Here is a 25,571-nt window from a genome sequence, read left to right on the forward strand (position 1 = left end):
ACATAATGTAAAAACAAGATACAAGGTGATCAACAATGGTTACCGTAGTGCCTCTGGTTATCTTAAAAAGAATTGCCTGTATTATTAGTTACAATAAAATTGACCAAAACAGTAAAGAATAAGACCAATAAAACCAAAACTTTGGAGACACTAGAGGACTTCAAAGAAGATAATAATCAATCAGAATGGGCGTCACATGAATCTTATTGTCTTAATAGTTGTTGCTGTGGTCTCTTTAATTTTGATGACAAACAAATTTATCCTCACCAACCTAGCAGCTTCACTCTAGATTCATCCATACAATTGCTTTCTTCAATATGGCAATTAATCATCATCTAAAATGAATGTACTAAATTTTCTGGATGACAATCACTTTTATCATTCAAGAATAAATGCTTCATTTTAGTAAATTAATTGCATCAATTTTCTATTTCTAAGTTCTGAGAATTCACAGACCTCTATTCTCCTTGGCCCTCTCAGAATTCCTCATCCCCAGCTTCAGTCCCAGCAGCAAAGACCTGAGGGAGGAAGGAAATAAGGCAGTCTAGCTAGACTCAGGGTACAATCCAGGGGCTTTAGAGTTCTCTTCCTATGACAGTGCATTGAGCAGGACTTTGGCATGTTTTTTTTTTTCCTTTTAAACATTAGAAACTAGGAATTCATTAATACAGCACAATACAATGTAGCCATTGTTTCTCTCTCTCTCTCTCTCTCTCTCTCTCTCTCTCTCTCTCTGTCTCTTTCTCACTCTCTCTCTCTGTCTCTCCCTGTCTCTGTTTCTCTTTGTGTCTTTCATATATAATATTAAATACTTTAGTACCATAATATTCAACATTTTTAAACATATTCCCATAGTTCTGTCTTCATGCATTTCCTTTACTTTATGTCAGGTTGCCTCAATTAATTCTGTATTTATAAGTCATGCATATTTAACTTTTCCTAAAATATTCAAACATACCTGTATTTCCAGTAACATCATCACCTGAGATTTAGCCAGATCCCCTCTGATGGATCTTCTTAATTCCACCTAACAACAGATCCCTGAAATGTCTAAACCTTTTCATGTATTTCCTTCTTTTTATTTCTCTGTTATTGAATTTTCAGTCATGGATGTACAAATGACATTTTCAATTATTGATCTTAGAACCCTGATTCAAACAAGAGTTCAAATTTTGCTACTGAAGGTGTACCTAGATTTGCTCCAACTTGTAAAGAAACAGAAAATCATTTCTCACATATTCAAATCTACAAAGATCTGGATAAAATAAACATCACTCTCTTTTGATTCACCAATGAAAGAAATAAAATTGCAAACCAAATGAACACCAATAAACTTAGAGAGACAGAATATCCAGATCCCAGGCAAGACCTGCTTCCTGGTACAGCAAGTGCCTCAGGCGCAGAGTGGACAGAGCACTGATGGCAAGATGCTGGATGACTGGAGGACAGGAGAGGACCATGAGGAGTTAACATCAAGGTACTAGGTGTCACAGAAACCAAATGTTACCTGTAGCAGCTCTCATAATCTCAAGCATAATATTAACAAAAATCACTCAGGTCCCTGATATGGGGACGAGAGGACTGATTTTTGGGAAATGGACATAGAACTTGGTGCAGATGGAAGGCACTCTCAAAGGACATTTTCAGAAATGGATGCTATGTGGATATAACATGTTACAAGTACAGAACAACCAGCCAGAATTCAAATATGATCCTGAACAATTAATACAATTCATAGGTGAAATAAACCAAAGAAATTGGGCAGTCCCACCAAAAGTTACAGTTGTCAGGTGATAATGATCTATATCACAAGACTTTTATTTAGGATGTCATATGATAGAAAATCTTAGGGATCACAGAATCCCACAGTATCAGGTACACAGTGTGATGAGAGAGAACTGGAGCTGAGGGAGCTGCAGGACCCAGGTTCACCTGAGAGAACTCAGTGAAGCTGCAGAAGGCAGAGGAGACAGAAGAGAAAAAAGGGCAACTTTGAACAGCATCTGCCTCCACAAACTCCATACAATGCTGAAAGCCCCCAAGACCTCAAGTGCATGTTTCCCTCTCCCCTTGATCATCACAGCAATGATTATCTCACATGGGCAGCTGGGACATCCAGGAGTGCCATGAGATGCAGCTGAAGATACAGACCCAGAAGGACACACCGGACAGACATTTTCCTTCAACCAGGTAGTCACACAACACAGACTCAAGGATGTTTGTGTTCATGTCTATCCTGGTTTCTCAGGTCATGAATGGAAAAGCTTAGTATCTGGAAACCACCACACCAGCATTGTGTCCTTCCTGGCTAGAATGTGTCCTGTAGAATATGTCTCATAGATGAACTTTCTGATGAGGCAAGTGTTGCTTCCAATTGTTGACCCTGAAACCACACCACCAGGGTCAATGGACAAATGTGTTGATACTCAGTCGCCTTTTTCAACGTGTATCAGAAGTGCTAATACATGCATAAGATCAATACAGGTCCCTTCCTGTGGCATGGAGAGCAGAAGGGAATTTAACAGGTGACCTCCCTGCACTTCAGTAAAGGGAAACTTTCCAAATAAGGGACACGTTCCTACAGGACTTGGATCCTTGCATGATTTAAAATTAAAAGTTTGTAAAGACTGCAATCTTTTAGTTATCTTTCTACTATAGGGAGCCCAGTAATGACAATCTGCAGGAATAAGGCACTCCTTCATCCACGGATATCCTTGTTTTCCTTGCCAACACCAGCAGTTATCTGGGCCAGAGGAGTTATTTTCTGCATAGATGGATGATACATCTTCAGGCCCCCAGTGCAGACTGTAGGAAATCTGGGTTGGAATTTAAAGGCCTTTACAACTTTACACACCAATTTTAAATTCCCACATTGAAGGGACTGCAGTACCATGAAGGAAGGCCTTGAGAATACTGGATGTGAAACAGGAGGGCTCAGAGCCAAAGAAGCATCAGGGACCTGAAAAAGTACCTTTTGATTCTGTCAGCCTTGTGTTCCAGATCAGAGACTCCTGTCCAGGGACAATGAACACAGGGAAAATGTCAGCAAAGACAGGTGTAAGCCCCCTGCAGGTGCCACTTCCTTCACAGGGAGACACTGCCAGTGGACTAAGGGCCTTTACTAAATCCTAAAATGCCAATCCTGGATGATTGTCTGGGGAATATGAGTGCTTAGGTGACAGTGAAAGGATATATCGTGATGGAGCTGGACACTGTTAACTCAGCTGGATGTAGGACATGTCAATTATCTCATCTTGGAGTGCTCAACTTGGATGGAAGGAAGCAGTATAGAGTGTCTCTAGTTAATAATTTTGTTTTATATTTTTATATAACATTGTCAGTTATCACCGTATGTTGTCTCCTATTTGTTACTCCTTAGCAATTTGTAGGGTTGAAATTATTTGTTCACACTGATGCTGGATGTTATGCTTACTACAGGATTTAATTCAGTATAATGCATTCAACTCCAGAGACCATTCCAAAAGCCTGTTATGTAGCAGTCTCCTTGAGTGACCATGAGGATGCTGATGAGCCTCACTGTGTGAGAGACACAGGGAGTGAGATCTGCGTTCACTAAGATATATCAGCCATGTGGAGACAGAAAACTGAGCTTTAGTGTACTGAGGGGCTGAGATTTATAGTGACACAGGTCATAGCTGTGCAGAGAAAGAACAGGTACTCCCATTGGGATTGTTGAATCCCTGCTCACAGACACATAGACAGAGACACAGACATAGACACAAACAGAGAGAAACAGAAACATAGACACACACACACACACACACACACACACACACACATACGCACATAGTGCCCTTGGACCCTGCCTACTTTGATGTAGCTACATCATCTCTTACTCTGCATGTTTACCAACATGACCTAGCTCCTGTGTTCTATCTCACATTTGCCCCATGGGCTGATCTTCAGAAAGTATGAGATAAAATACACCTTGAGTAAATTTCCAATTCTAATATCTGGATTTTTCAGGCACTTTATCACAGTGATAGAAAGTTCATTAACATGAATGCAGAATGATAAAAATTCAGTTACCATCTCTTCTTGTAAGTACAAAAACACTCAGGAGTCCAAAATTCATGAATAACAGTTTATTTAATATTACGACCAATAAAGTACCTGTGCCCTGTGAAGGTTGTCACAGACATCTGCAGGAATTTCATATGGAACCTGCTAGTGTCAGGTTTCCAGTTTTTCTAAGGAGTGAATTAGGGCCTTAAGTACATCAGAAGCTTGATGCTTAGAAACAGAATTTTATACAGTAGATGTCAGATAAACGCTGAAAGAGTTGCCGGCCCAGATGAAACACTGTAACCAGAAAAGGCTGCAGCTAAACTCCTCCCCCACCCTGCCCCCTATGGACTTGATATTAATTCTATATCCCCATCCTTAAGGACGTGTGCGCCAATGAGATATCTGTGCATCTCTAATGGCATTAGGGTGCTGCCCTAAGCTTAGGCTATTTAGATCTCCCATGCCACGTTCCAGAGAGAGTTTGCCAGGGAGTTTGCCAGAGAGAGTTCGCCAGAGAGAGAGAGCTCGCCAGACTCCAGTGCGCCAGTCTCCACTCCCCGTGTTCCCGGAGACACCACCGGCCCCGGGTACAGAGATGCCCGGGGCCGGCGACGGGGGCCCCCTCCCCGCATTCCCGGAATAAAGCCACCGCTGACCACTACTTTTACGGTCGTCCACTCCGCTCCATTCCTCCTGCAGACTTCTCTCCTCGCCTCTCCCTTCTCCCAGACCTAACAAACGCGTTGCAATAAATCTAGTTAAGATACATGATTGGTAATTAAAAACTCCATCAGCACACTTATGAAAAGTCTATTATTCAAGAGGCATTGTTATTAGGTGGATAGCAAGGCTATTAGCAATAGCCAAACAGTAATCATTATGGAGAAAGTTATTGAAACTGTTAATTTGGTACAAACTGAGCTCAGGGATTCACAATGACAAGGTATGTAGCTGTGGACAAAACCAGAAACTTAGGAGAGATAATTTTCTTCTTTTACTAAAAAGTAAACAAGAAAAGAAAATAATTTTTTGCTGTTCAATAAGTGGAATCCATGGAAAAGAAGAGAATTGGTTTTCTATCTTACCTAGCCACAGAAGGGTGTGCACACCCTACTACTGCACTATAGTAAATAAGGGAAGGTAAAAATCATAAAAATAAGGGCTTAAAGACAGCAAGATTGAAATGGAAAATAAAAAAAAACTTAATTTGGAAGAAGGAAGAGAAAGGACAGTCAGGCAGCTACCAGTGAGAAGGTAGTGGCTGCATAATTGAGGGCCTATGTTCCTGGCAGCATTGATTAAAGAGACAAAAAAAAAAAAAAAAACCTTTCCCTGGAACTTGTGCCAGGCTCTATGATCCCAACTCAGGTACCATTTCCTACATGAACATTCCTACTTCAGCTTCATTAGGGTTTTTTTATACTTTCTATATTTTAGATCTTAAATATATAGATTGGCTAAAAGCAATCTTGCACATGAAGTGAAGTCAACAATTAGGCAACAGGTTAATACAAAAATATAATGATTCTAGAGTAAAATATATACATACTTGCCAAAATTTTTCCACTTACAGTCTGTTGTAGTTAGGGGTTATACACTGAGAACAATTAAAATCAGGACATGGAGTTTATAATATTTTTATAATGGTCATGGTGAGTTAACACAGGAAAATGCAGGAAACCTATCCACAACACCAAAGACATAGAATATTTAGTCAAGGGCCTAAATCCCAAAGTAATGTCCTACACGAGTCCAGATATAAACCCCGAACTCAGGACAATGCCTCTGACGAGTCCAACTGGAGGTCCAGCGCCCACAAGAAAGACTCACCGCAGTCTCTTTTATGGATCAATGCCAGGAAAACCCAAGGGTCAGCGGTGGAAGCCAGGATGTCCATGCCAGTAGAATGAAGGAGCTGTGCTGGTGGGATGAGGGTTCTGCACTGGAGCCAAGAAGTCACACTCACAAAAAAGACCAGGTCTGTCTTGAAAGGCACAAAAGCCATCCTCAGCGACACGGAGGCCCTGAGCTCCTCCAAACAAGCACAGTTGGGTACGTGCTAGGAAGGAGCATGATGATTTAATCCTGGAGTCCAAGCATCACATGTCTTCCCCTTAGGAGCCAGGAAGCAATGCTGGGTGTGAGGACCAAAGCTTCTCCAGGAGAACCAACAGTTCAAACAGCAACTCGTAGGAGAACCCACTATACCTCAATGCAATAACGCCCTAATGCTTCAGCACAGCTTCTTCTCCACTTATTTATCCTGCAACTTTCCTCAGGTGGAGCATCTTTAATCGATGTCATGCTGATGTAATCCATCTGGTGTTAAGTTGACCACCAGTTCTTAATCCATAACACAATCTAAAGTGGTTTTTTTTATCCCACACTCAATACCAGGAAGTGATTTAGTGGATCAAGTGCGGTACCCTTTTTCAGCAGTAATAGTGAAGCTTATGCTTGGCAAGGATTATCTTCAAAACTTAGTTATGATTTATGACACTGAATAGAGTGTAAAGCTTTTCTGAAGCAGTTGGACTGTTTGATTTTCCTTATCTTTACTTTTTCTCAGAAATCTCTTACTGTTAATGTGTAGTTTCTTCATTCATGCTGTAATGGACTTCTCTTGGTAGATGGCCTAAAAATTAGTTTAATGCAAATGAGCAGACTGAGAGAGACCCTGTGAACTTCTGGGCAATAAAGCTTATGGCCTTATTCCTGACAGCAGCCCCTACCTGTGCCAAGTTGTCCCAGCCTGAGCTTGACAAATAAACTTTTCTGTCCTCAAGGGATTGGTTCTTCCACAGGACATTCACCTGGTTATATTTGGGACCCAGCTTCAAGAGAGGGCACTAAACCTTTAAGGAAACCAAGGACAGCACTGAAAACACAAGAGTAAACTATGAATCCTGGCAGGTGAGGGTGCCATCATAGAAGAGAGATGGGCCCAGGAGCCAATTATTGATAAAGGTGGGTGAAGGTAGGAGGGCCAATCAGGTGGGCCAGGGGAGGAGGGTCTTCCCATCCCTCTTGTAGAAGTGCTCACTGGGAGTTCAGTGCTGAGTGCCTGGAGCTGAGCTCATGTCAAATTTCTGCGACTTCTTCTTACTGAAGACTGGAAAGGATCCTTGGAAATCCTCAAGCATAACAATGGTAACTTGATGGTATTGCAGCTGGGAATGGGATGGAATTTTGGCCAGTCTGGATGGTATTGGGCAGAACCCCTGTATACCCAGAGTGTCTTTTGCACAGCCTCAGGCACAGCTGTGTTTAAGGAGTGCAGTTCTTTGGAGACAAACATGTATTCTGGCCTCAAAATGACAAAACACTATCATTTGAATTCCTTATGTGAGACTTCTACTCGAAGTGATGTTATGGCATGAACAGAACTCATAAACTCATGGCACTGTGTGTTATGAGTTATGGAACCAAAATAAAAATGAGAAAGCTGCTTGACTTTGGGAATGTTTCGTACATGGATAGCCATGAGGGTACACCTGGCTCTATGGATTTAAAATAGATCTACATCTTTGTTTCCTTTCTTTTTTCTTTTACGTTTTATTATTATTGTTGGGATACAGAGTGTATCTCTGTAGTCTGGCCAGCCCATGAGATCCAGGATATCCTCTTCCATCTGTCTCCAGTGTGGGGATATTACAGTCCAGAGTCACTGCACCCAGAAAAAGAAATACTTTGAGCTGAGGTTGTCCAACCGTTTTGTTTAGCCTGTGGGGTCTATAGGAAACAGGTTTTAGAGATAAACTGGATGTTTGTGTTTACATTTCTGTTACCTCAAGAGTTTAGTAATTAGCACCTGCAATTCACTCTAGTAGACTAGAATCTGCAATTTATTGTGAAGTTCAAAGTCCTAGTTCATGGTCTGTTCTGATTTTAATTCTTATCCCAGCCACTACTTTTGCAACTTTACCTCAGGCCATTTCCTTAGGGAGTGCCTTATTTATAAGCTAAGTAGATAAATACTTTTTTACAATTGAATTACTGAAGGGAGGGTTTTCTTAAAGTTTAGAATGTTGTGAGGTATTTGGGGATGGTGATGAATTAGTTTCTAAGTGGAAATTTCTTGCTGAGAACAACTTGCTGTAGGTGCTGTGTGCTAATCCCACACTGAGAAAAACAGCAAACTGGTGTCTACAGGGATGTAGAGATCTGATAACATGAAAGTGGAAATGGAAGTAGGTTTCATAACTGCAAAAATTTGTTACATTTGGGTTGTGCTTTAGTTTGACCTGAAATTTGAAGCAGTGAGTGGGGTGTGGTGGCACATGGCTTTAATCCTAGCACTCAGAAGGCTGATACAGGAGGATCCTTGCAAGTTTAAGACAAGCCTGGGGGATGAAGTGAGTTACAGGACATGACATCCTGAATTACATCATGAGTCCTTGTCTCAAAAAGAAATTTGAACGATGAGATGGACTGTTGTACTGAAGTAGAGGTATCTTCACATGGTCAGGATATTCATGAGTACTAAAGAATTAAGGACAAAAGTTTTAATAACATGTGCCGACATGATGAAAAGGAAATGAGAGAGCAGGGGCATGAGGAGGGAGGCCCAATCAGCAGCCAGCTTTGTAAAGGACTTCTGAGGTGAGCTTGACCTACTGTGACAGCACTGGAGGATTGTCTGCGTGGTAGGTCTGAGAGTAGGAAAAAGCTCACAGGCCTATAGAAAGGAGGAAAACTTAGTCATGGATAAAAACTTTTTCTATGTGTACTGATCAGCTCTGCTAATCATGTATGAGGTAAGATAGGTACTTAGAACCCTAGTATTGAAGGTTTTGATATATGTTGGGCATCACAACTAAAATAACATGGGAAGGAGTTTCTTTTGGACATCAAAAATTTTAAGATACATTTATTGTTTCTTCTTGTCCAATGACTGACCTTAGAAATCTGGCCCTTATTGACATCCTGTAAATTTTGAAAAAAGATTTAATTAATAAAAGTTTTTTGGCATTTAGAGATGAGGTCCCACTACTTTGCACATGGTCAGAAGAAGAGGTGTGTCTTTGCCAGCACTTTGACCTCTGAGTTTGATATATGGGAATGAAATTGTCTGCCCTTATATGTCCAGCAGAAATTCATGTTCTTTTAAATTTAAGAATGAATTTTAGGTACAATCAAGGTTAAGAGAAGAAGTATTTATTGAGTGAAAGAATGCTTCTGTGAGAGAGACAGAAGGAGTCCCATGTGAGTTGCCAAAGACTCTGCATTTTCTAGGAATTTTTATAATGTAAAACAATGAGATGAGGGAAGTCTAAAGGCAGATCAATAACTCACAAGACAGGCAGGCATGAGGTGGGAAAGAGCTATGGTCAAACAATCAGTTTCCCTCCTCATGTAAAATTGACTATATCAGAGACAAATGGGGAATTGAATCACATAGCAAGCTAGCATTATTTATGGATCAGTCTCTTTTTCTGTAGGTGGTTAGAATGGCAACTCCTGTCTTCTCAAGGTGATCCATCCCTAACCCCTAAGAATTATACTTAAGGGTGTGATTGTATTTCATTGTCATCTATCTTGAGATCTGGTGCACAGCATGTGGTGTGTGTGTCTCTTTCATAGTCACTAGATATCTCATCCTCTGTGGGGGCCCTTCCAGAGCCTAGCCATTTCTGATGGATGTAATATTTCTAACTAGCTCAACTGCCAGTGAGGGGATGACAGAAATATTTTACTTTGATGGTGATGGATATGCCTCTGCTTTGCTGGAGGGAATTAGGTCTCCTTCTTTAGTTCACATGGTCCTTAATGCTCAGAGCCTCATACATCATCCATTGTAATGCTACGGACTCAGGCATGCAGTGCCAAGCCTGGATCTGTGGTTTGTTTTTTTTTTTCATGTCACCCAATTTCACCAAGAATTCACTGTTGGGGTAAAATAAACAACACTGAGTCATGGTGATGCACAAATTTAATTCCAGCCTCCTCAGAAAGTTAGGAGTGCTTAAAAATCGAGGCCACCCTGGATTACTGAACTTTTTCAATATGAGATGCATATTGAAAGTTTATGCCCATCTCAAATTATCTTTTCTAAAGTCCATGGGGCCCTTGGATAATGCAGAGAAAATGTTTGAGTGTAAACTTATATTGAATATTTAAGTTGACACATAGTTTATACTAGCGATACATGGCTCAATGTGAAGTTTATATGCTCATGTTGGAGGATACAGAGATGAGTCTCTGGTCTCTGAAAAAGGACACCATGGGTGAACAAACAGTGATTCACAGTGTGCTGCATTCAGTGAGCTACATGTCATTTAGTGTTGTATTATGAATTTCTCTTTCTGTTACATCTGAAATACATATTAAAGCATTTGTATTCAGGAGGTTGAAAAAAATCTAATGCTTAATGATAGTGTTTGCAATAACAGATTTGTTTTTTGTGCATATTCAATTCATTTTGTTGTCCCTTAGTTTTAGTTTGATCAAGTCATTTTAATTATGAAACTCAAATATCTCTTTTGCGTTATTCCTTCCAGTCTTCAAATTGTCTCCTGTAGAACAGGAGCCTCACTTACCCAGATAATTTTGTGAATCTTTTCTTTCTGAAGAAGGGATTCCAGTGGTTATAGGGCTTTACTGAAAAAATGTTTCTTTATCTCCTGCAAAGATTTAAGAGAATCAGAAATAATTACTATGTATGAAGAATATCTGTGAAGGGTGGTGTGTGTCATGATAGTATGAATGTCCCAGTCCATTTTAATGTTCTGCACTTCTTTGTGAATTACTGATTTATAGCACATGGCAAATGACTCCTTTTTCTGTGCTTGACAACAACCAATATGACCTGGTTTGAATAATAAGGGAAAACAAGTGTCTTACTTTTTTGTGCATGGGCATAGGTATTTCATTGCCTTATGATATTGGCTTCAGGTTGCTCATTCTCTCAGAATCAATCTTCAACCTTCCAGTGGAGATTCTTCAGGCGTGAGAGAGAGCCTGAGAGCCACGTTCATGCACCAGATGTAATCTTGTGGGTCATGTTTCCTTGCAACATGAAGCCACACGCTTACATGTCTTTCCTAGTAACCTCAATGCCTTTAAACACTCAGAATGTGACAGTAGAATTCTAGGCATCAGACATGCAAGTTGAGTATTTACTTTGAAAAAATTAGTAAGTCACAAGAGATTAGCATTCATCTCTTGGCATGGAAAGGACTATTACAGAAAATTTACATGCTGAATCCTTATCTTCTTACAGGGCCTGAAGTGAGGGTGGGCACTGCACACAGCCTTCTTTCTGCTCTCCAGCTAGGTTTAGCTTTCATAAGTCTTGAATACATTGTAGTGACACTGTTGGATATTTTAACCAAGTCATAGGAAATGCCAGGGACATCTAACTATGATAAATACAATGAGAGTTTAATATGAGGCCTCAAGCAGACAAATAGTATCCTCCACATTGAGTTTCATTGTAATGATGTTGAATTCCAGAATCAATGAACACACCCTCAGAATTCTAAGTCCTTCTAGGATGTTTAAAAAATCACATGAGAATTTTTTTTAAAGTTTAACATCAATAAATTTTAAAATACATATTACTATGGCTATGATGAAAATAATTACTAGGAGCCTTCCAGGCATGTGTAAACTACAGTCTTACATCTAGAATCATACAATAAATGAATAAACTGTTGAATACATTAGGTTCTATACCTTATAGTGAGAAAAGTTCGATGTTATGATAGGGATTTAAATAATAGAAGGTGAAATAATACAATAAAGGACAACTTGCAAAGGGGCTGCTTCTTAAAAACACAAATTAATCTCTGAAGTAGGGCATTCATATGTACATGCAATTTGTTTAAAACTGGGAATCAAACTCACAATGCCACATTGCCAGGTAAGCAATGTGCTGCTCAGCTATATCCCTGATCTCGTACAAGAATTTTTTCTCTGTATGCAGAGAAAGAAGCACCATTTGCTCCTGTAATTATTATACTTCATTGATAGTGACTGTATATTGTTGAAAAGGACACGCTAAATGATGCACCTTGTGCTCTTTATATGTTTCATATGTGGTATTCATATTTTTAAAATTATGTCAGTATGAATTGCATGTGGTATAATGCTCGTAATTTCAATCAATTGTTTTTTTTTCTTTTTTATTTATGGAGGAAAAAAAACAGAAAAAAATGGTACAAGTAATACAAAATTTAAAAAATAAACAGTAAGAAATCACTAGTTAATAGATTATATATTCTCTTCTTAAATAGTTGTTCAAGTTATAAAATTGAAGCATATAAAGTGGACTTTCAAACAGTGAGAGTGCAAACAGTTTTGTTCAGTGATCCAAAAAACCTCAGTAATATGGTTATCTATCTTATACACTTAAACATATATGCAGTTATAACCCTTAGAGCACTTTCTTTTCTTTTCTTTGACACATTTTGGGTATTATTACTCCCACAGTTCTTATTACTTTTTCTGAAGAGAATAAAACCAAATGCAATATATCAGAACAGAGTCAGTCAAATCAAAATGATGGAAATAATAGGTAATATAAAAACAAAATACAAGGTGATCAACAATGGTTAGCATACTGTCTCTTGCTATTTTAAGAAGAATTGCCAGTTACAATAAAATTGAACAAAACAGAAAAGAATAAAACCAAAGCATTGGGGACATTACAGGACTTTAAAAGAAGATAATAGTCAACTGGAATGGGTGTCATAATGAAGCTTATTGTCTTCACAGTTTTGCCTATACTTTCGAAACTGGTACTATCAAGCAAAGCAGAATAAAGAAAAATCAGTCAAAACAAGATGGTGATTGCAATACAGGATTTCAAATCAAGTTAATAGGAAATCAAAGTAGGTTACTATAATGTATCCTGCTATTTTTTATTTATTTTTCCCTTAATTAAAAAGAAAAAAGTAAATAAATTTTTTGAAAAAGGGGATTGAGATAAAGGAGAGCATAACAACAGAAACAGCGCAGGTCAAAACATAACCATTTAAGCAAAATAGTGTTTCACCACAAGATATGCTGACCCAAAAATAGTTACCATAGTGTCTCTTTCCTTGAAATCTTTGAGTATAACTTCGTATACTGTAGCACCAAACATATCAAGACACTATAAATCCATTCAAGAGAATGACATTATTACCAGATATTTAGAACCAATTAACACAAAAAGAACAATAGTTTCTGTATAATCTCCTTGTCTACAAAAGTTTTTACTTATATTATCATATATAATAAAATCCAATAAGATACAACCTTTTAAGACCAATGGAGACAGAAGAATACAAGTTTAATGGGACTTCAAAACAAGATGATACTAAATCAACACTAGCTATGTTGATGTCTTGTTTTCTGCAAAATAGCTGTTCCTACCATCCGATCTTCTCTGCCTCATTTTTGTTGAACTCTTTTTCTGTGGTTTGTTGTCAGCTTGTCTTCTTCATTTTGCTTTCTGCTCCATTCATTGTTTCCTCTCAGCCAATATTTCTGAAATCTGGGTATTTTCCTTTTTTAGAATATCCTCCAATATTCTCTGTAAAGTTGAATTGATGGTTACAAATTGCCCTAGTTCCTCTTTATCCTGGAAGCACCTTATTTTTCCATCACCTTCTAACGACAGTTGTTCAGGATATATCAATCTTGGCTGCAGGTTATTATCTTTCAAAGCTTGAATTATTTCCCCCCATACTCTTCATGATTTGATGGATGTTCACAGAAGTCTGCTGTAATTCTGATGGGTGTTCCCTTGTAAGTGATCTGTTTCTAGTCTCTGACGGCTTTTAATATTCTGTTCTTATATTGGATTTCTGTAATTTTGATTATTATATGCCTGGGTGTAGCTCTGTTTGGGTTCTAGTTGGCTGGGTTCCTGCATGTCACATACATCTGAGTATATTTACCATTTGCTAATTTAGGGAAATTCTCTTGGATTATTTCTGTGAATAGCTTTTGTAGTCCATTTGTTTGTGTCCCTACTTCTTCTTTTATGTTCTTAATTCTTAAGTTATAGATCCTCTTATCATCTTCTAGCCTTTGTATTGTTGCTGTTTGTAATTTGTTATTTTTAAGAAGTCTTTCATTTCATGCTCCCATATTACAAATCTGTCCTTCAGTTCAGATAATCTATCCTTAGTTTCTTTCAAGCTGTTATGCCAGTTTTTGATAGAGTTTTTTGTTTCCTGGTAATCTCTTTGAACCTACTTCACGTATTCTGTTTTCTCTATTTTCTCTATCAAACAATTCTCCCATTTTTTTCTGTTCTTCCATTCCACCATCTGTTCTTCCATTTTTTTCTTGGGTGATGTTTAGCATTTCCCTAACTATTTTACTTATATCTTGCTTCAGGTTATTAATAACTTCATTCCTTAACTCGTCTATAAGGCTCCAGAGATAGCGTGTTGTGTCTATTGGTGCCATGTCTGATATTGCATGTTTCTCAGGACTGGGTGCAGAGGACCCTTTCTTGTCGCTCCCTCTTCCCATACTTTTTGTTCCTTTTATACAAGCAAATATAGGCTGCCCAGTTTCTTTCTTTGTTGGTTATAGTTGGGCTGGCGATTAAACTCAGTGGCATAAGCACCTGCCTTGTAAGCAGGCGATCATGAGTTCGATCCCAGGTACCAATAAAAAAATTTTTTTGTTTGAATTACGACAGCTAGATGTTCCTGCCCACTGCAGTGTACTAGGGAGATAGAGACCTGGGGAGCCTATGCTGGGCCCTCCCCTCCAGGTCAACCTACTGAAGGCTTCACTGCTAAGGTGCACCTCCCAGCACTGGGACCTGGTTTGGGCTAGCCTACCGGGTCTTAGTCAGCAGTGTCACGCAGACCAGGCACTCCCCACCAGTCTCGTTTGAGAGGGGAATATGTGACTGAAGTCACTGCAACAACCTGTTCTGGTTAGTCTGCCTGGTCCCAGTATGTCCTTTGCTGAAGCCTCCTCCTCTATGGACGGTTCCCCGTTCCTCTCACTCCCTGCAGTCAATGCCGGGCCCCCAGCCAGTCCTGCTCTCAACTCCATTCATCGCTTCCCACTCTCAGAGCTTTTGTGGCTCTCTCCTTGCTGTGAAATTGGGACACAGCAGCAGCTTCAGGAAATTCAATTCACAGCTTCCAGTGGTGCGGGGTCCAGCTTCCATGCTGAGACCTTGTCTGTTCCTGTTATATCACCGGAATTGTGTTTCCAGTTGGTTTCTGTTAGTTTAGTTTGTTCCTGGGTTGGCAAAGTGTATCTTTCCTTGATTAGGATTTCTTACCCAGCACCTTTCCTGGATTTTAAGTGCGGTTTCTCAGAGAGCCTCTGAAGCTGCTGCTCTCTATCCACCATGTTCTCCTGGAAGTCCAACATTTTTTTCTTGGTGAGTACATTCAAGTTTCTTCTGGCCAGGGATTTAGCTCAGCAGCATAAGTGCCTTCCTGGCAAGCACAAGGTTGTGAGTTCAATCCAGTTTTTGGAGGTTTCAGTCCACACTCAGTTGTCTCCAAGGAAAGCGCGCATGGCTGGGCTGTGGTTCATGGTGGCTGCAAACCAAATCAGTTGTTGATACCTGATACATATTTACATGGCACATATCCCTATTCCAATCCAGAGATATTGTCTGTGGTATATTATCCTATAAATTCTATTAAATTTTTGTTGAAACTTTAATTTTTTCACCATGTAGACTCTTATTTGAAAGTGAATATATGTGTGTGCATTCCAACTTACTCTGCTAATTTTTTCATCTTGTGTCTGGTCTGTGTCCACTGACATCAATGTCTGATTTTTTCCCCAGATATTTATGTATTTAGTTACATTAATTACTAAGTAATGCCTCTAATATTTTTAAGAGTTTCTTCTCTATTGTTCCTTGGAATCTGCTCAAATATAGAGCAATGAAATATCCTATTTCCTGTGGGGTGATTAACATTATTATATTGCCGCAATTTTCTCTAGTTCTCTCTGGAAACTTAGCTTCCTGAGGCTCAGGGATGGGCCTGTTATGTGCTCTGCCCTAGTCTCAGATTTCCAAAAGACTGCCATGCAGAGTGATGCCATGCACTCAGCTCACAGCTGCTCTGTTGAGCTTCCCTCTGCACTGTGTTCTCTAATGTTCTACAATGGAAGTCTATGTTCTTTTTACTGTTTTTGATGTGTTTTGAGACATCAATTTTTAGGAACTGAAATAATTCTAAATGTGCATTTATTGACATGGATTGTGAAATCCTTAATTATTTAAGCTTTTTATTGAAACGTTATTTAAAATTTGTTTTGACCTCTCATTCTAAGGATATTCTTCATTTTTTCTGCTTTTCATTTATAATTTTATTCCAGTATTGTGTAAGAGCCTGCTTTGCATGACTTCCACTCCACTGACTATGTTACATTCTGTATTGCTGTGTTGAACCTGGTTTACACGTGTGACTACTTATTGCCTTGCTGTGAGAATATTGTGGTATGTTTTTCTGTGATAAACCATTCAATAGAACCCATCTGATATATTGCTTTGAATTGTTATCTTGTTGAATTTATGTGTGACCTTACAGATTGCTCTGTCTTCTTGAGCTGTCAGTCACTGATGAAGATGTTTTGAACTCTTAAATATAGACTTGTAAATGATTGATTTTTCTCTTTCAATTCTGTTTCTGTTTATGCAGTTGATTGCTCTTTATATGGTACATGTCATAAGGAATGATATTTGTTTCTAAATAACTGCTGATTGTACATGTGGAATATAATCAAGCTAATGTAGTGTCAGTATGTTTTGTTGAATCAATTGCACTGACGTATGTCTTTTTGCAAAGCTTATTATTTAACCTATCATATCAGTGTGCACATAATAAACACTGCACTCCGGATCATGAGAGTATTTGTGGATTACCTAGTTGTCTAGCTATTAATCAGCTCTGACACCTGTTCTCTCAGTCTCTTTTAATCTGACCTGTTCTCCTGATAATTTCTCCTCTCCCGATAGGTTGACCTGTTCCCTTTTGGTGAACTTCAAATTTCACAACTGTTAGTACTGTATTTGTTACACTGATATTTGTAACTGTAGTTTGTTTATCACTATCTAATATGTAAACTGTCCAATCATTTCATATCTCAAGACAGATAAACAGATACAAATCAATTAGTACCTGTATTGCAATTTATTGTTTTAATCATTTAAAGAAAATCTTGTTCTCAAAGATTTTGTGTATAGATTTAATGAGAACAGTGAAAGAGTCACAGGTGTATTCAGAAAGTTTCACCACTGTGTCTTAAGCAAGAAATGAAGGTAACCATGTGAAAAATACCTTCACATTAGAAAGTATTATTGCATGATTGATGACAATTCTTTGGAAATATTCCAAAGTGTACAATGTGTTCTTTTATGGAAATGATTCTTTAAACTTATTCCCTTTAAGTTTTTAGAAACTACAATACAAATTGCATGACAATTCTTTGGAAATATTCCAAAGCGTACATTGTGTTCTTTTATGGAGATGATTCTTTTAGCTTATTCCCTTTAAGATTTAGAAACTACAATTTAATTCACATAGAAATATATTGTGAGATTTTGTGGTATTTCTCAATTCAGTCATTTCTCACTGTCATTCACAAGGGCTGATATGTGAATCAAGGCCATAGTATATTCTCATTTATTCTCTTTTTTTATTTAAAGAAAAGGAAACAAAAAAATACATAGAGATAACAAAAAGGGTAGAAATAATACAAAATTACAGAAAAACAAACGGTAAGAAATTGCTGGTTGATAAGTTACATATTGTCATCTTAGAAATAGCTGCTCAGGTTACAGAATTAAAGTATTTCGAATGACATTCAAAAAGTGACACTACAAACAGTTCTGCTCAATGATCGAACAAAAGCTCAGTAATATGGTTATTAGTCCTACACATTTGTTTTACATCTCAAAGAGGGTAAGATTAAACATATCAAAACAGAACAAAACAGTTAAAAAAACAATTTAAAGAAATACAGATTTCAAAGCAAGTCCACTGGAGATCTTCGCTGTCTATCTTACTGTCTCCAGTTTCTTACAAATCGTTGTCCCCATCTTCACCCACTTTATATACTTACTGCATATTATAGAACTAATCAAATCATTACAGGATGATGAAGGCTTTTTAGGTCTTCAAGATCTAACATTAGGGAAGACAATAATAACCACCATCGTATCTCTCATTCTTGTTGTGATAGTTGTCCCCATCTCTACATATGCTGAAATTGAACTCAAGAAACCAGTCCAATGTCATTCTAATCAGTGAACAATAGTATTGCTAGAATTTATATCATAATGCTACAAGATTAGCCTTGGGTTTCTTAGCGTCTCTTCCTCAGAGTATTTGTTCGTTACATCTTGCATTATATAATCTGTTCCCATAAATAATTTAAAAAATTCATGTGTGAATTTCTACATATGTATCTATCCTCTCTGTATTATAGGGAAAACCAAGTTGTACCAAGACAGCAAAACAATTTCCTAGAAAAAACATGCAATGGATAAGACATATAAGACCACAATATAAATGATCTTCTGTAGTTGCTATGTTTTCTCTTGTTATTTTCAATAGAATTGTCCACAACATTGGCTTATTATAGTTAAACGTAGTATTACCTATTTTTATAAAAACTTAACTTTGAAAGCATTGTAGGATTTGAGGTCTGCTAATAGTTAATACCAGTATGGATATCCTTTACATCTTGTCCTCTTCAGAGTAGTTGCCTCTACTTTTAGGGTTGATACTAACAAGCATACCAAATTCAAATAAAATCAGCCAAGGCAAACCCATGGTCTTATGAATTGGATTCAATTAAGATCAGTCATAGTAAGACAATGTAAGTAATACAGGATTTCAGTTTAAGTTAATAGGAAAGTAAGGATAGTTACCATAATATAACCTGCTATTTTTAGGTCAAGATGTCTGTGCCCTCAAATCTGACATGAGTGGACAGACCAGAACAAATTAAATTCAAACTAAATATGGCGATAAGACTACTGTGTCTTTTAAATCCTTACACACCATTAACAATGACCTCTGCCTTTTTTAAATAGTGTTTCAGAGCTGTCTGTACTAAATACTATAGCTTACCGTCTCTTACTTATATCTGCTACTCCACTTTTCTGCTATAATTTGTCCACTTTATTCCCTCATTCCACTGTCTGCCCCATTCATTGAGGCCACTCTGCTGGTGTTGCTGGAATTCTGGTATCCCTTCCTCTCTTTCTCTGTAATGTCCTTCAGCACTCTCTGTAGGGTTGGATTGGTGGCAACAAATTTCCAAAGTTCCTCCTTATCTTGGAAGCATCTTATTTCTCCATTAATTTTGAGAGAGAGTTTTGATGGGCATACGAGCTTTCATTGCATATTATTTTCTTTCAGGACTTGGAATATTTCTCCCCACTCCCTTCTTGACTTAAGAGTTTGTGTTGATAAGTCTGCTGTTATTTTGATAATTTTCCCATTGTAGGTAATCTGCATCTTTTCTCTGGCTGCTTTTAATGTTCTGTTCTTTTGGTGGATTTCTGGAATCTTGATTATTATATGTCTAGGCGTAGATCTGTTTTGGTTGTAGGTAGCTGGTGTTTTGTATGCCTCTTTTATCTGCATATCATTTCTTTTTGCTATACATGGGAATTTTTGCTTTAATATATCTGTGAATATTCTTTGTATTTCATTTTTGGTTTCTCCTGCTTCCTCATTCACATTCTTTATTCTTAAGTTATGTATCTTTTTGTCATCTTCTAGTTTTTGAATTGTTTCTTTCTGGCTCCTTGTTATTTTTAAGAGGCTTTTTCTTTCATGATCATATGCCATAAATCTCTCTTCAAGTTTCTGAAGGCTGCCTTTAGTTTCTGTCAAGGCATTTTGCCAGTGTTCAATGGTGTTTTTAGTTTCAAGGTAATTTCTTTGGATCTGTTTCATGTATTCTAAGTTATGTTTAAATTCTTCTTCAGAAGTTTCTCTCTCTTTTCTGATTTCCTCAGTTCTTCCATCTGTGTTCTCTTAGGGGGAGTTGTCATTTCTTTAATTAATCTCTTTATATCTTGCCTCACTTGGATCAGAAGTACAGCTTTAAATTCATCTATGAGGTCATGAAGGTATTTTTTAATTCCGGCTGATGCTGTGTCAAGTATTGGATGGTTACTGTGCTTGTTCTCTTCAGTGTTTACTTCTCCTGGGCTTATTTTCTAATGTTGGGCAGCTGGAGATCTTTTAAATTTTTATCTCTTGTCATGTTTCTGGTTTCTTTCAGACTGGAGTGTCCTTGGGCTCCCTGGCCCTCTCTGTATTCCTTAGAGCCTTTCAGAAGCATGCTGGCTTGAGTTTTTGCTGTCCTCCCCAATTTGCTGTTATCTGGGGTAGACTGGGATGCAGCGGCAGTACAGGCTAGCCTCCAGCCTCTGTGCCAGTCAATCCGTAAATTAGGCTGTACTTTCTGGATGTCACTGAGTTGTGACTATTTTGTATCTGCTTATTGGGCCACAAGCAGAGGCTTAGTTTAGCACCAGTAGCTCCTGCCAGTTTTCCCTGTACCAGAAGCAGCTGACTAATGTCACTATGGCACAGGTTTCTGCCCAAATCCCAGCTGTTCTCTTCCAGACCTCTCTGTGACAGGAGTGCCAGGAGAGCAGGTCTGCCCAAATCCAAGATGTCTACCACTAGTTCTCTGTATGATGCTGAAGCCAGCATGGCATCAGGCTCTGCCCAATTTCAATATGTCTTCCACCAGACCTCCCTACAGGGGACTTGGTTATGTCTCCGAGCTGTAGGTTCTGCCCAACTATAAGATGTCTTCCGCCAGACTCTCTGTGTTAATGATGTCCCCGTGGTTGCGGGCACTGCCCAGTTCCAAGATGTTCTCTGGCCAACCCCAGCAGCCACGGGGTCCCCAGTACTCACCAGGGTTCAGTGCAGGTCCTCCTCCCGGGTCCACCGCACACCACACTGCCCGCCCTCCCCGTGCTCCCAGCACAGCGAGGAACCATCAGAAAACTGCACAGCATTCGGCTTCGGAGCTCCAGGGCCTTTTACAATCTCCTCTGGTGCAGCGGGGCTATCCTGGCTGCTTCTCAGGGTCCCAGGTCTCAGTTTCCAGCAGTGACCAAAAGCCAACACAGCTTTTCCTCTTGAGTCCACGGGTCAGTTCGCTGATTTAAAGGCGCAGGATTTGCAGCCTCCCGTTATTAGCCTTCACAGCCTCAGCACGACTTTAAATCCTCCAGCTGTGCTGTCTTGGTTAATAAGAATCGTTACCCATTTGTCTGGCCCTCTCCATATTGTCATATTCTAGCTTCTAATATGATTTCTCTGGAGAGACTCTCCGCCCAATCCCCTAGAAAGCCACCATTTTCTCAGCCCCCCTCATTTATTCTCTTGTCACAGTTTCTGAGTCTGTAATTTCACTTGAAAAGAATCACGTGTATTTCAAGTAATCATAGAACAAAATATTTTGTATACATTAGAAAGAATTCACTTGTTTGTAGATTTTCATAAACTCCATAGAAAAGGAGTTTGTGGAATTTAAGAATAAATCTAAATATTTTTTTCTTCCACACTTCAATATTGTTTGGTTATTTTCACAAATGTGAGTTAGACTTTCTTTTCTATTCATTATTTCTGCTGGGTCACATAAATTTTGTTTACTTTTAGATTTGTACTCATTGATCATAACTCTATGTAAAATCTTTGTATTGTGTTCCCAATAAATGTTTTCTTGTTTAATTCCAATTTTCATAGATTTCAAATTCTTCTAATTTTCATGGCTGCTTGATTTTCTTCAGAAGAGTTTTGCACTGAGTGTTTTTCAGTATAAATTGCACAGTAATTCATGTTTCTCTTTTCCATTTCAATAATTCACCAATGCACATAGGCAACAGTAGTGTGCAGGCCAGATTTCTAGGGACATATCTGTTTCTTTCTGGATATAAATGAAACATATTGTGCTCTCTTGCCTAGGAGCACAATGCCAGCTGAATTGTGACATAATATTCTACTTCCATGTGGATGAATTGAAGTTTGTTTTCCTTTTCTGAGATCCCTTTGTCCACTGATATGAATGTTGAATGTCAAATGTTTTCCTGTTTATTATGCAAAATGTTTCCTTGCACACAAATATTCAATGTTTGTAGGGCTTTTTTTCTCTAACTTACATCTACAGTTGTTGGAACTAATCAAAGGTGCATTTGAATTCTCTTTTTGGTACTGGAAAGTATACTCAGGCCCTTGCAAATGTCACACAGGTGCTTTTATCATTGAGATATATCCTGGGTGCAAAGTTGTGATTTGTCAATGACTGTGAATTAATTTTAATTTTCATTTGGTACAGGAGTTTGATGAATGGCCTCACTTTGTATTCTGAACTGTCCTTATTACATAGCCCAGGCTGGACACTGTATGCATGGCAAACATGAAATTTCTGGTAACTCTCATACATCATGATTTCAAGTTCTGAGAGTACAAGCATATACTACTCCACTGTACTGAACTCTTCCATCAGTATTTAGTGATCAGTTACTTTTCTGTTTCTCAATTTTCACTCTATTTCAAGCATTTCATATATGTTTTTCCACACATTATCTTCCTTTGCACCCTAGTGGAATTTCCAGTATATAAGTACAAGAAGATAATTTAGTATCCCTGAGCTATAGATTTATAACTATATTTTCCCTTATTTCCTTGTCTATAGAATGGTCAAATAAAACTTTTCTGTCATTAAATTTTAATCATTCAGAAATATCTTTTCATATTCAACTAAATATTTATCTATAAATATAGATTCAAGACCATAATGCTATTGATAAGAAAGACAAACTCAGTGTTATGAATAACCAATATTTTGTGAATGTTGGTTTGCATGCTCACTCTTTGAGCTCTGCTTTAAAGTAAGTGAAAAACTACACTATTGGTGGCCCTGCAGGATAAGCCATGCTACAGTTCTGTGATTGCTTTGGCAGTGTGTCATAGTCTAGCAACAGTGTTACTGGGTGACTATATTTGAATGTACTTAAGTTTTGATGACCATGACATGCAGTTAGTACTTGAAGGAATGAATTTCAGGTAGACTACTTATGACAGGAACTGAGATATATCAGGTCATGTGTGACTGAACTTCAGGACCCTTGTCATTATTTAGGAGACAGTGACCTTTGAGGATGTAGCTGTGAAGTTCACCCCAGCAGAGTGGGACTTGCTGACTCCATCCCAAAAGAAGCTCTACAGAAGAGTGATGTGGGAAACATATATGAATATTACTGCAACAAGTAAGGATGACATGTTTGTTTATACCAACAGCATTAATTATTGCTCATTGATACAGTTTAATATATTTGATAATAATAACATTTGCTTGAGTATCTCATCTGATTATACTATACTGTGAGTGTAAATCAAATCAGTGATATTTTAATGCACAGTTATAGTAATTGTATTTTATTTCTATGTCCATATTACAGGAAGAATATGGAATAATCAGCAAATTAAGGAAGAGGACAAAAATTGCTCAAGTAGTATAAGGTGACTGAAACACATAAGAGAAAGGGGACATTACTTAATTGTCAGTGTGTGAGCATAAACATTACAACAAAGGAATTGAAGAAATGAAATCATGTTATAGTTTATTTAACCTCAGAAAAATACCAAGAGATATACTTGATTTTATTTTGTATTATCTGGGAATCCATGGAAACATATTGAAATATAAGAATCAGAGGTAATTCTAATGCTATGTAGTAAATAACACTATCTAATGTATCAGTTCAAAAATTGCCTTCATGATCAACATCATATAAATGTATGATAATAAATTAAATATTGTATTCTGATATGTAGGAAATGAACAAATTGTGAAAGTTGATAAAAACCCATCTTCAAAATACCATTTATGTATACATGTGAATACTGAGACTTTCATGATCTAGAATTATTTTCACATAGCATCAGCATTCAAAATGAAAATGAATTCTACTGTTACAATAAGTACTCTGAAAATATCCTATAGAATATTGAGCTGTTCATGTTTAATATTCCTCATACATTGTTGATGGACACATAAAATACAAGCATGGTAATAAATATTCACTGGTCTGAAAATTAAAACAACATATTTCATATTGGTTCACATGTACATCCACAGTGATATCCTTTTTTTAAATCTTTTGAGCCATGATTTTATACTGTAGTTCAGGTTGACTTTGAACTTACTGTGAAGCCCATAATGGCCTGAACCTCAGGGAAATCCTCCTGCCTCTACCTCCTGACTGTTGAGTGGGTCGTACTGTGTCATTATGTGTAATGATTCTCTCAGTATATTGTCAAATACATTAAAATCATCAAATGTTAGTGATGCATGAGAGTGTGTTGTTTGTTAAAGCACATGAAAGGGCATTTACAATATCCAATACAAGAATCAACTCACAGTAGCTAAGCATTGAGAAGAGCCCAGATACCCATCACTGGATGCCAAGGTAAAGAAAATATGAAGTCAGTTCATCACGGTGGTGCATTCCTGCAATCCAAGCAGCTGGGGAAGCTGAATCGCAGGATGATAACTTGAAGTTCAGCTTGGACAAGTTGATGGTCAATAAAAATCTTTCTCAACAAAACAAATAATAGATCAGCAAATGTAGTTCATTCTATGACCTGTGTTTAACTCCATGTTGTAAAAAAAAAAAGCTATAAAGGGAACCATGATACCATTTCCCAAGAAACAAGAAGTATTGGACCTTAAGTGAAGTAATTCAGACATAGAAATGAAAATATCACAGGTTCTCTCTCTCTCTCTCTCTCTCTCTCTCTCTCTCGCTCTCGCTCTCGCTCTCGCTCTCTCTCTGTTTGGTACAGAGAAATGAACCCATAATCTTATGCTTGCCAGGCTGGTGCTTATGCTGCTGGGCTAAATCACTGGCCACAACTCAGGTTTTTTCTTAAGTGAGAAATTAAAAACTTATTTGAGAAGTGAAAGTAAAGAGGGAGAATATATGACCAGAAATCCTTATGTTCTGTTGATGAGAAAGAGGATCAGGCTAAATAGACAAAGGGGAGATTAAGACACGAAGAGCTAAAAAAAATGATCAATGTTTGCTATTCATTTGTACCAGTATCCTAAAATGATATTAAGCATTAGAATCACATAACAATTTAAATTGCCTAAATGGATTAGGGATTTTATCTCAGGGGCATAAGTGCCTGCCTTGTAAGCATGCAGTTGTGAGTTCAATCCCTGGTACAAAAAAAAAAAAAAAAAAAAAACAGTAAAAATTTTTAGAATGAATAGTATTTTGAAAGAAGTCCTGTGGGGCAGTGAGTCAGTTAACCAATCAGAATTACTTAGCAGGAATAAAACTAAATTTGTCATCATAAAAATTGTTGCTAATGTGGAGCCTTTTCCATTGTGATTGATATTTTTTTTTGTATTTCTTCACAGATGTGATGAAAGCAATTATTTGAGAATTGAAGAGCAGCAATATAAATGTAATGAAGATGTAGAGACCTGCAGTGATTTCCAGTCCTTTTGGAAGCATGAAATGAGGAAGACTGTAGAGAGACCCTGTGAATATGGGCAATATGAGGAGG

General features: G+C 37.9%; 1 long non-coding RNA gene across 1 annotated transcript; it reads left to right on the plus strand.

Annotated features, from left to right (window-relative positions):
• Positions 1-7,046: 7,046 nt before the first annotated feature.
• LOC134476749 (uncharacterized) lies at positions 7,047-24,309 on the plus strand. Its single transcript, XR_010048554.1, has 3 exons — positions 7,047-7,179; positions 23,134-23,260; positions 23,453-24,309. It is a non-coding gene; the product is annotated as an uncharacterized LOC134476749 (long non-coding RNA).
• The last annotated feature ends 1,262 nt before the right edge of the window (positions 24,310-25,571 follow it).

This window comes from Cavia porcellus, unplaced genomic scaffold (assembly GCF_034190915.1).
Source record: "Cavia porcellus strain 051 isolate PalLab524CR breed Dunkin Hartley unplaced genomic scaffold, mCavPor4.1 scaffold_7, whole genome shotgun sequence".
In the NCBI taxonomy this organism is placed as follows: Eukaryota; Metazoa; Chordata; class Mammalia; order Rodentia; family Caviidae; genus Cavia; species Cavia porcellus.